This window comes from Podarcis melisellensis, assembly GCF_964234715.1.
Source record: "Podarcis melisellensis genome assembly, chromosome: 17".
Classification (NCBI taxonomy): Eukaryota; Metazoa; Chordata; class Lepidosauria; order Squamata; family Lacertidae; genus Podarcis; species Podarcis melisellensis.
In genome coordinates this window covers 9,921,053-9,930,328 of record NC_138534.1, presented here as the reverse complement: position 1 = coordinate 9,930,328, position 9,276 = coordinate 9,921,053, and the positions used below count along the sequence as shown (strand labels likewise).

Sequence of the window (9,276 nt, the reverse complement as noted above, 5' to 3'; positions counted from 1 at the left end):
CTAAATTATCCATACTTTCCATTACTTTATAAGCGTGATTAAAGTTCTGCTAACATTTTAACCTGTTTATAGTGGTCTCGTAAATGCATTATAAACTTCCTATTCCTCCTTAAAGTTTTTGTCTTCTCAGTTTCTGAGCTTCCCAGTTAATTTTGCCATTTTGGCATAGACCATCAACTTGGTTTGCCGTTCTTCTCTGTCCGGGGTTAGTTTCTTTCTTCTGCCAATGGGCCCTTCTGATCCCCAAGGAAACAGTACTGATCCCTCTGGCAACCTTTCCCTAACTTGGTTCCATGTGTTGCTCTTAAAAACAACAACCTCAAATACTTTCCCAGATCGGAGTCAAGAGAATTGGATCCTTAACCACATTCCCTAAGACAGAGTCCAGCTGGCCCCAGAGGGTGTATCCAGAGCGTGATTCCTGCTTCTGAGGCATGAATTTTTTATTTTTATTTTTTGCTACAGCGCTAAAATGAGGTAAATGTAAAGGGACCCCTGACCATTAGGTCCAGTCGTGGACGACTCTGGGGTTGCGGCGCTCATCTCGCTTTATTGGCCGAGGGAGCCGGCGTACAGCTTCCAGGTCATGTGGCCAGCATGACTAAGCCGCTTCTGGCGAACCAGAGCAGCACACGGAAATGCTGTTTACCATCCCGCCGGAGCGGTACCTATTTATCTACTTGCACTTTGATGTGCTTTTGAACTGCCAGGGTGGCAGGAGCAGGGACCGAGCAACGGGAGCTCACTCCGTCGCGGGGATTCGAACCGCCAACCTTCTGATTAGCAAGCCCTATTAAAGCCTTGTTGTCGAGAGTTCAGAAGATGAAGGTGCTTTTCATACCAACTTAATTCGCAATGCCTGGCTGAATTATGGTTTTCACTCTGGAGTAATTAATTTTTGGAGTTTCCTGTTTGGTTCGAAACAAATGTGCTAGCTTGACAACGTGAAGATTCGGCACTTGCTCTTGGTACACGCCTGGTAAGTAAGCCAGGCTCGGTCAGCTGGTGCCTTAACTTTCCTGTCTGTAAAATAGGAAGAAATTCCCAAGCAGGGCTCGACCATTCAGGGCAAGAGAAGAGTGCAACCCGTAGCTATTGGGAGTTACTTTTCAACAGCAGAGCGAAAGAGGCCAACATGATTGCAAGTGCAGGCTGGTTTTCAGACATGGGGAATCGAATGGATTTCAGCGAAGCCGTCTAGGTTGCGCCTCTTGCCCTTCTGACCCAGAGCGGACACAGGCAGCATTTCAATGAATTCTCCCCCTTGAAATATCCTCTCTCCTCTCCCCTCTCTCCTCCTGTGTGTGTGTGCGCGCGTGCATGCATGTGTATATGTGTGTCGCTCCCCCCTCTTGCCTCTCTCCTCTCCCTGGAAGGGCTCCAGCTGCTAACACAAAACAACGTTTTAATCCAGCGGTCCAGCTTCTAATTGGGATATTGGCATGATCAGCATGGATTCTGCAGACCGTTGAAATTGCTTAGGAGAGGAGGAAGAGAGCGAGGAGGAGAAGAGATTGGATGTGGGCCGAGGAAGCCATGGCTGCTGCCTAAAAAATACACAACACTCGCTGACATACAGAAGGTGAGAGAAGCAGTGGCTGGGCTGTGGGGCTGATGTGATGGCGGGGGGGGGCTGGGGGGGCAGAGTCTCACGTCATCCTGTGTCAAATGGGCTCTCCGTTTTCGAAGCATCAATTGCCTCTTTCTGTTTCCTTCTCCTTTCTCCCCCCACCCCAAACCCCCAGTTATCCATACAGTCATTGTCACAGCTTTGATAATTACTGGGCTCTCTCTCTCTCTGTGTATGTATATATATATGTCTGCATTTCTGTTTTAAAGGCCACGTTGCTAAGTTACACACTCTGATGGTGGTGCAAAGATATGTGTGTGTGTGTGTGTGTTTGTTGGTGTGTCTGTCACTGTGTGTGTATACACACACAGACACGGGTGCAGATTTGCTGGCGCTCGCTCTTTGCAGCCCAGCAGTAAGCAGATTCGGTTTGTCAGGAAGACGGAGCAGGCGGACTTCGCCTCTTAATCTCGGCTGATGGGGCTGGCGAGTTGCTCTTGGCGATGGGATGTTGGACTGAGGAGGAGGAGGAGGGGGGCAGGCAGCGGAGCATTTTTGCAGCTGGATTCTCATGGCCCCGGCCCTACCGCTAGCAAAGTTGGGACAGGTGGCACTGAGCTGGCATCTGTTGGGAGCGACTGGTTCTGCTGCTCTGGGGGTGGGTCATCTCCAGTTCTTTTAGGTGGGGCGTTGGTGGTGCGGTGGTCATGCAAAAAGAAAGGAAGGAGGGCAGTTGAAGCCAGAACCTTTGCTTCATAATGGGAGAGACCTAGAGAAAGAGCTTGTGTCCCATGTGCATTTATCATGATTGACAGTGTGGATTGATTGAGCCCGTAATAGAAGACTTGAGGGTGTTCTCACGTACATCTCTGAGTCTTACTATTTAGAAGAGGGGCAATCCTCCGCTGCAAATCTCCCCGATCCAAATCCTGCACTATAAAGAAACCTGATTCTTTGCTCAGAATGAGGTCTGCTAATCACTAGGTAAAGGTAAAGGGACCCCTGACCATTAGGTCCAGTCATGACCGACTGGGGTTGCGGCGCTCATCTCACTTTATTGGCCGAGGGAGCCGGTCACGTGGCCAGTATGACTAAGCCGCTTCTGGAGAACCAGAGCAGTGCACGGAAACACCATTTACCTTCCCGCTGGAGCGGTACCTATTGATCTACTTGCACTTTGATGTGCTTTCGAACTGCTAGGTTGGCAGAAGCTGGGACCGAGGAATGGGAGCTCACCCCGTTGCGGGGATTCGAACCGCAAACCTTCTGATCAGCAAGTCCTAGGCTCTGTGGTTTAACCCACAGCACCACCCTTGCTAATCACTACTGTATACTAAAAAAACACTTGCCTCGTCCAGAGTTGTGCCTCCTTTATCCTGAACAGGGCATTTTGAGTTTTCAGATTCTGTTGCCGGAGAGAAACATGGAGGCGGAGGCCAGGAAGTAAGAGGGGAGCAATAGAGGACCAGGGAGAAGGAAGGAGGGAGACAATTGCAGGGCGCAGCCGGGTAGGAACACGGAGACAATTGGACCCAGCTCCCAGGTCCTAGAAGCCAGTGTAATCTATATACCGTTTCCCTCTTGCTGTATGCTAAAACGCAGAGACCAAAATAAACTGCTGAAAGTTAACATTTGTTGAAATAAAATCGTGTTAAGTCCTCTAGAAATTGATCAAAAACATAACAATTCTACTCATGGTTTGCTCCTCCCTTTCCCCTCAAACGTGAGATCGAGGGGTTTATTGTTTTAATCGATCTTCTGGCATGAGTTGGTCAATGGTTCTATAACGTTATAGTGAGGCAGAAACTTTCATCAAACCATTAAAATGAAAATCCGGGCCCTGAAGGAAAGGTGCAGCTTCATCATCAGCCTGGTTGTGAGGGCTGCTGAGTTCTTGCTCCCTGGTGAACATGCATAGGATGCCAGCCTAAAGGACATGGAAGTTGCCGCTGCCAATTGACTTGGCCCATCTGTGTGTACAGTGGTACCTATGGATGTAAACGGGATCCATCTCAGAGCTCCGTTCGCATCCTGAGTAGAACTCAACCCGTGTCTGCGCGTGCACGGCTTGCAATTCGCCGCTTCTGTGCATGCGTATGACATCATTTTTGGGGTCTGCGCATGTGCGAGCAGCAAAACCAATAATAATAATAATAATAATAATAATAATTTTTATTTATATCCCGCCCTCCCCAGCCGAAGCTGTGGTCAGGGCGGCTAACAACAGTCAAAATAGTCCAACATTCTAAAAACATTCATTATAAAATTAATTAAATCAAATTAAAATCAAATTAATGGCAACCATCAAGCAAAATTCTGTGCAGATTGCCAGAGGAGGGGGTCAGGCTGCGCCCTGACCAAAGGCCTGGTGGAACAGCTCTGTCTTGCAGGCCCTGCGGAAAGATGTCAGGGCCCTAGTCTCTTGTGACAGAGCGTTCCACCAGATTGGAGCCGCGGCCGAGAAAGCCCTGGCTCTAGTTGAGGACAGCCTAACCTTTCTGTGGCCTGGGATCTTCAGGATGTTTTTATTTGCAGACTGTAAATTTCTCTGTGGGACATACCAGGAACATAACATGTTCCATTACTTCCGGGTCGCCGTGGAGCGCAACCTGAAAACACTCAATCTGAAGCGACTTTAACCCGAGGTATGACTGTATAATACAGTGTGTGGATGTGGGTGTACACACACACACACATGGGAGCACCAGCCCTACCTTTAAGTAAAGTGAGATTACCTCAGGCAGTGCATGCTAGGAGATACCGGTGCTATCAGAACAGTTTGGACCTGCGCCCTAAAAAAGGTAAAGGACCCCTGGATGGTTAAGTCCAGTCAAAGGCGACTATGGGGTGCGGCACTCCTCTTGGTTTCAGGCCGAGGGAGCTGGTGTTTGTCCACAGCTTTCCGGGTCATGTGGCCAGCATGACTAAACCGCTTCTGGCGCAACGGGACACCATGACCGAAGCCAGAGCACACGGAAACGCCGTTTACCTTCCCACTGCAGCAGTACCTATTTATCTACTTGCACTGGTGTGCTTTTGAACTGCTAGGTTGGCAGGAGCTGGGACAAAACAACCAGAGCTCACTCCGTCGCGGGGATTCAAACCACCGACCTTCTGACTGGCAAGCCCAAGAGGCTCAGTGGTTTAGACCACAGCGCCACCTGCGTCCCTTTTGCCCTATACCTAGTTTGCTGCCCTCAGGTCAACTGCCAGTCCAGTCCACTTCTGACAGGAACACCATACATTGCTACCTCTGGTTGTGAACAGGATCTGTTCCGAGGTCCGGCCGCATCCTGAGGAATTTGCAATTAGAGGACTGCTTCTGTGCATGTGTGCGGCACGTAAAGCGCTTCTGTGCATGTGCATGGTGAAACCCGGAAAAATACTTCTGGGTTTGCTTCGTTCGCATCCCGAAGATTACGTATCCAGAGGGGTACACAAGTGGAGGTACGACTGTATTGTCCTTCACATCAGGTAGCAAAATTTCTTGGAATGGCTCTGCATATAAGTTTGCACAGAAGCCCACACACCCCAGTTCACTATGCTTATGTACTACATTGAACTACAGTTTTTCTCCCCAGATACTATTGACACAAATTCAAATGCAATGTAGCAACTATGAGAGCTAGAACGGAGCTTCCTTTGAACTGGAAACTTGGATTTCTTTATGAGGTGTTCAAATTCTCTGTCAGATGCAGTTTTGTGCACCTCTGTTGACAGATGTGTCCATGATGATATGTGGGAACAGGAAAATGGGCAGGCTGGATTTCTGGGGTGGATTTCTGAGCCTGCTGAACACAAACTCTATTCCCTTGATCCCTTCAACACATTAGAATTTTCCCACTAGGTTCATCTTCTTGAAGAACTTGACCCCTTCTTCAGCCTCTCAGAAGAATCAAATACAGGCTATGTGATGAAGCAGCAAAGTGACTTTTCATTTTTTATATGTCAAGATGTACAAAGTGACTCTATGTATGTCTGACTCACATAAAATCTCACTATTCAATAGTACCTACTTGCAAGAAAGTGTGGATTGCATTCTTAGGTGTGTTAAATATCGCAGAATATAATTTTGGGTGGTGAAAGTGGGGTTGGTGAAGAAGTTCTACTCAGGACCAATTTAAAGCCAAATTTGCACTTTGTGAACCAAAATGCAGGTATCATTTGAAATTCGCACATAGCCGAATATTGCTATGCAGTTCATCAACAAGACAGTATTTACAAAAATGCATATATTCAGGGAAAGCGTGCATAAACATGAAAATAGCACCCAAAAATGCATTACATATGGGGAAATTGCTTGCCAAAATGTGTTACAGTAGTCAAAATGGGACATTTATTAGAAATTCATCAAATGTTGATGAATTTTAATGAGGATTCTTTTTTAAAAAAACACACAAATTGTTTGCAAAATTTGGAGAACCGAATTTAAGACTGGAGAAAGGAGAAGAAGTGAAACTGACATATATTTAGGTGTGAGTAATACAAACTGAGAGAGGTTTGAAAAAAGAAAAGGCTAGTTTTCATCCTGCTGTTTTTAACCATTCTGTCCTGTTTTCTTGTCTTAACACTGATTTCATTTTATCCTCCCTCTTTTTAACAAACCACCCTAGTATCATTTATTCATTTTTAAAATGAAAGATGCTATTGTTTTAATTTTATTCATTTAGGTGCCATAGCCCTCTTTCAACTAGATGCTGGAACATCCTTTCCATTACAGAGTATGTGAAACCATCAATTTAACAGCCAGTGTAGCATAGTGCAGTATAGTGGTTAGAGCATCAGATGAGGATTTAGAAGACCATGGTTCAAACTATGCAGCACCCTGGGCCAGTCACTATTTCTCAGAGTAATCCTACCTGGAGTGGTTGTGGTGAGGATAAAATGGAAGCAAGGATTATGTAAGTAGCCTTGAGAAACTTGGAGGAAAGGCACAATATACAGGCACCGCCGTCCCCCACCTATGCAGGGGTTATGTTCTGGCCTCCATAACTGAAATCATGTAAAATGGGGAGCATTCACTAAAAAGCACCTGAACACCTGCTTTTTTCCTGCTCTCCAGCTCTCTCTCCAATCTAGACTAAAATATCTAGAGTTGAAGCTCTGGGGACCAGCTGGAGGCTGAAGAAGGCACAAGAAAGCAGTTGTTGCTGAACTTTCCTGCACATCAGCTATTAGGTGGGGAGGCTGAGCTGCCTAAACAAAGCCCCGTTGTGCCTTGAGTCTATTTGGGGCTTCCTCTTCCCTCACTGACGTCCTCTTTAGGCTCTGGGGAGGGTCTCCTCGTGAGTCACAAGGACTCTCAACCTCTCTCCCACCATTCCCGGGTTTGAATTAAATCTTTTATTTATTTCCCAGCACTGTTTGTAAACACTATGGTTACCAGATGTCCCCGTCTCCCAGGAACAGTCCCCAGATTTACAAATCTGTCCCCTGACAAAATCCGTCCCCGGATTTCATTTAATGTCCCCAGATTTATATTTTAAGTGTTGTAGATTTATTTGTAGGGGATGAATGTTGTGTTATTGGTTCAACGGCACAAGACACATCATATGGGGACTTCCTTCGAGGCAAAATGGTGGGTGCCATGGCAGTGAGCAGCTCCTGAAGCCAGCCAGAGCCAACTGCACTACCAGGCTGGCTCCGGGCTGCTGAGACCGCCGCTGCCGAGAGGGAACCAGGGACGCCTGGCGCGTCAACTGGGGGAACTGCCGATCCCCCCATAACCCAAATCGAGCCAGGAGCAAGAGCACCTGGCCAACTGCCCAGCAGCGCTCCAGGGCCAGTAAAAACCCTGGAGCTGGTGTAGGGAGAAGGAGGAAAGGAGAAGGAGAAGGAAGAGAGAGAAAGAGGAAGGAGAAAAAAGAGGGGAGCTCCAACCTTGCTGCATTGCTGCCACCCCCACTGCTGAGGAAGAGAGGTAGGAGGAGGAGGAGTTTGGATTTGATATCCCACTTTATCACTACCCGAAGGAGTCTCAAAGCGGCTAACAATCTCCTTTCCCTTCCTCCCCCACAACAAACACTGTGTGAGGTGAGTGAGGCTGAGAGACTTCAGAGAAGTATGACTAGCCCAAGGTCACCCAGCAGCTGCATGTGGAGGAGCGGGGAAGCGAACCCGGTTCCCCAGATTACAAGTCCACCACTCTTAACCACTACACCACACTGGCTCTACACTCTACACACTGGCTCTACACTCACACTGGTAGGACAGCACCGGGAGGGCAAGGACATGTGCTGAGCCCAGGACCGACCCAAGCCTACTCCACGGCAGATAGCACTCCAAAAGATCAGGCTGGGGCCCAGAGGAAGGCTGGGTGATAGAAGAGACCCAGAAGAGAAGATATTACTTCTTAATTATTTTTGAAAATGATTTTTCAAAAAAAAAAAGTGTCCCCGGATTCTTTGAAAACAATCTGGTAACCTTAGTAAACACAGTTGTGTGAGAGTCCATTGTGCATAAATGGAGGGGAAGCCTGTACAGTGGTGCCTCGCAAGATGAAATTAATTCGTTCCGCGAGTTGCTTCGTCTTGCGATTTTTTCGTTTTGCGGAGCGCGGATTCCCTGGGTATTACCGGCTTTAAGAAAAAGGAAGCAAACCCGCAAGACATTTTCATCTTGCGAAGCAAGTCCATAGGGAAAATCGTCTCCAGAAACGAAAAACCCTTTCGTCTTGCGCGTTTTTCGTCTAGCGAGGCATTCGTCTTGCGAGGTACCACTGTAAATGAAAATGCAACTAAAATAATAAATGCCATCAAGGAGCAGGAATGGTCAGGAGCTGGAGAGATTTAGCTTAGGGCTATACTGAAAAGCTCCACAATGAATTTCACCCTTATTCAAAAGAGAAGTCATTTCAAACTTACAAACAAAATGCCACCCTGGTCCTGTAGCTTAGGGATGGTGAACTTGAGGCCCTCCAGGTGTTGCTGGACTCCAACTCCCATCAGTCCCGGTCAGCATGGCCAATGGTCAGGGATGATGGGAGTTAAAGTTCAGCTATATATACAAGGTCACAGCCAGTTCCTTCATCTATGATATGACTTCTGTGGAATGGGAAACGTCCAAATGTGACAAGGTAAGGGGAAATCCCCATACGAACCATGAACAATAACTTGCCTGTGGGGCTACAGAGACCTCCATGGTGGGAGCTGGCTGGAGCAGCAAACTCTTTATCATCTCCTGATAGGGTCACATGAAAAAGCATTTGAGCAGAAGTGGCAGCGAGTCAAGGATTAAACACTTTGCATGCGCATGTGCTGTACCATCGCCGCTCCCAGTAGGAATTCGAAACACCTGGTTTGAAGCCTGATCTCCAGACTTTCAGGTCAGATTTATTTTTAGCAGTTAAGGAAAGCTTTCCAAGGGCTCAGCTTGCGAAACCAAAGCAAAGCACGGAAACAGCTTTGACTCCTCCGCAGACTAGCTGAAATAAGCCTTGGGAAACCCAAGCTGCTAGACAAAATCTGAGCTTCCTTTGCAAAGCATGAGTAGCTGAAACAACAACAACATCCTTAAATTGGTGCATGCTTATCCTTCAAGCAGGGCAACATGAAGTGGTGACTTTCAAGGGTTGAGATTATGACCATGCACTGGAGAAAAACGTGTGTGTGTGTGTGTGACCAAATCAGATGGGGGGGGGCAGATTCCCCTAAATGCCTGGGTGTTAAGATCCTCTCCATAATTCCTGCATTTAGCAAAACTTAGAA

General features: G+C 47.3%; 1 protein-coding gene across 4 annotated transcripts in view; it reads left to right on the top strand.

Annotated features, from left to right (window-relative positions):
• The first annotated feature begins 816 nt into the window (after positions 1 to 816).
• Positions 817 to 9,276, top strand: part of PLPPR2 (phospholipid phosphatase related 2) — a 41,742-nt gene continuing 33,282 nt past the window's right edge. The window contains exon 1 of one of the 4 annotated variants that reach the window (XM_081894573.1): positions 817 to 1,582. The gene's annotated coding sequence lies outside the window, so the exon portion shown is untranslated. The remainder of the gene's footprint in view (positions 1,583 to 9,276) is intronic. The other 3 variants (XM_081894572.1, XM_081894574.1, XM_081894571.1) reach the window with 3 other exon arrangements.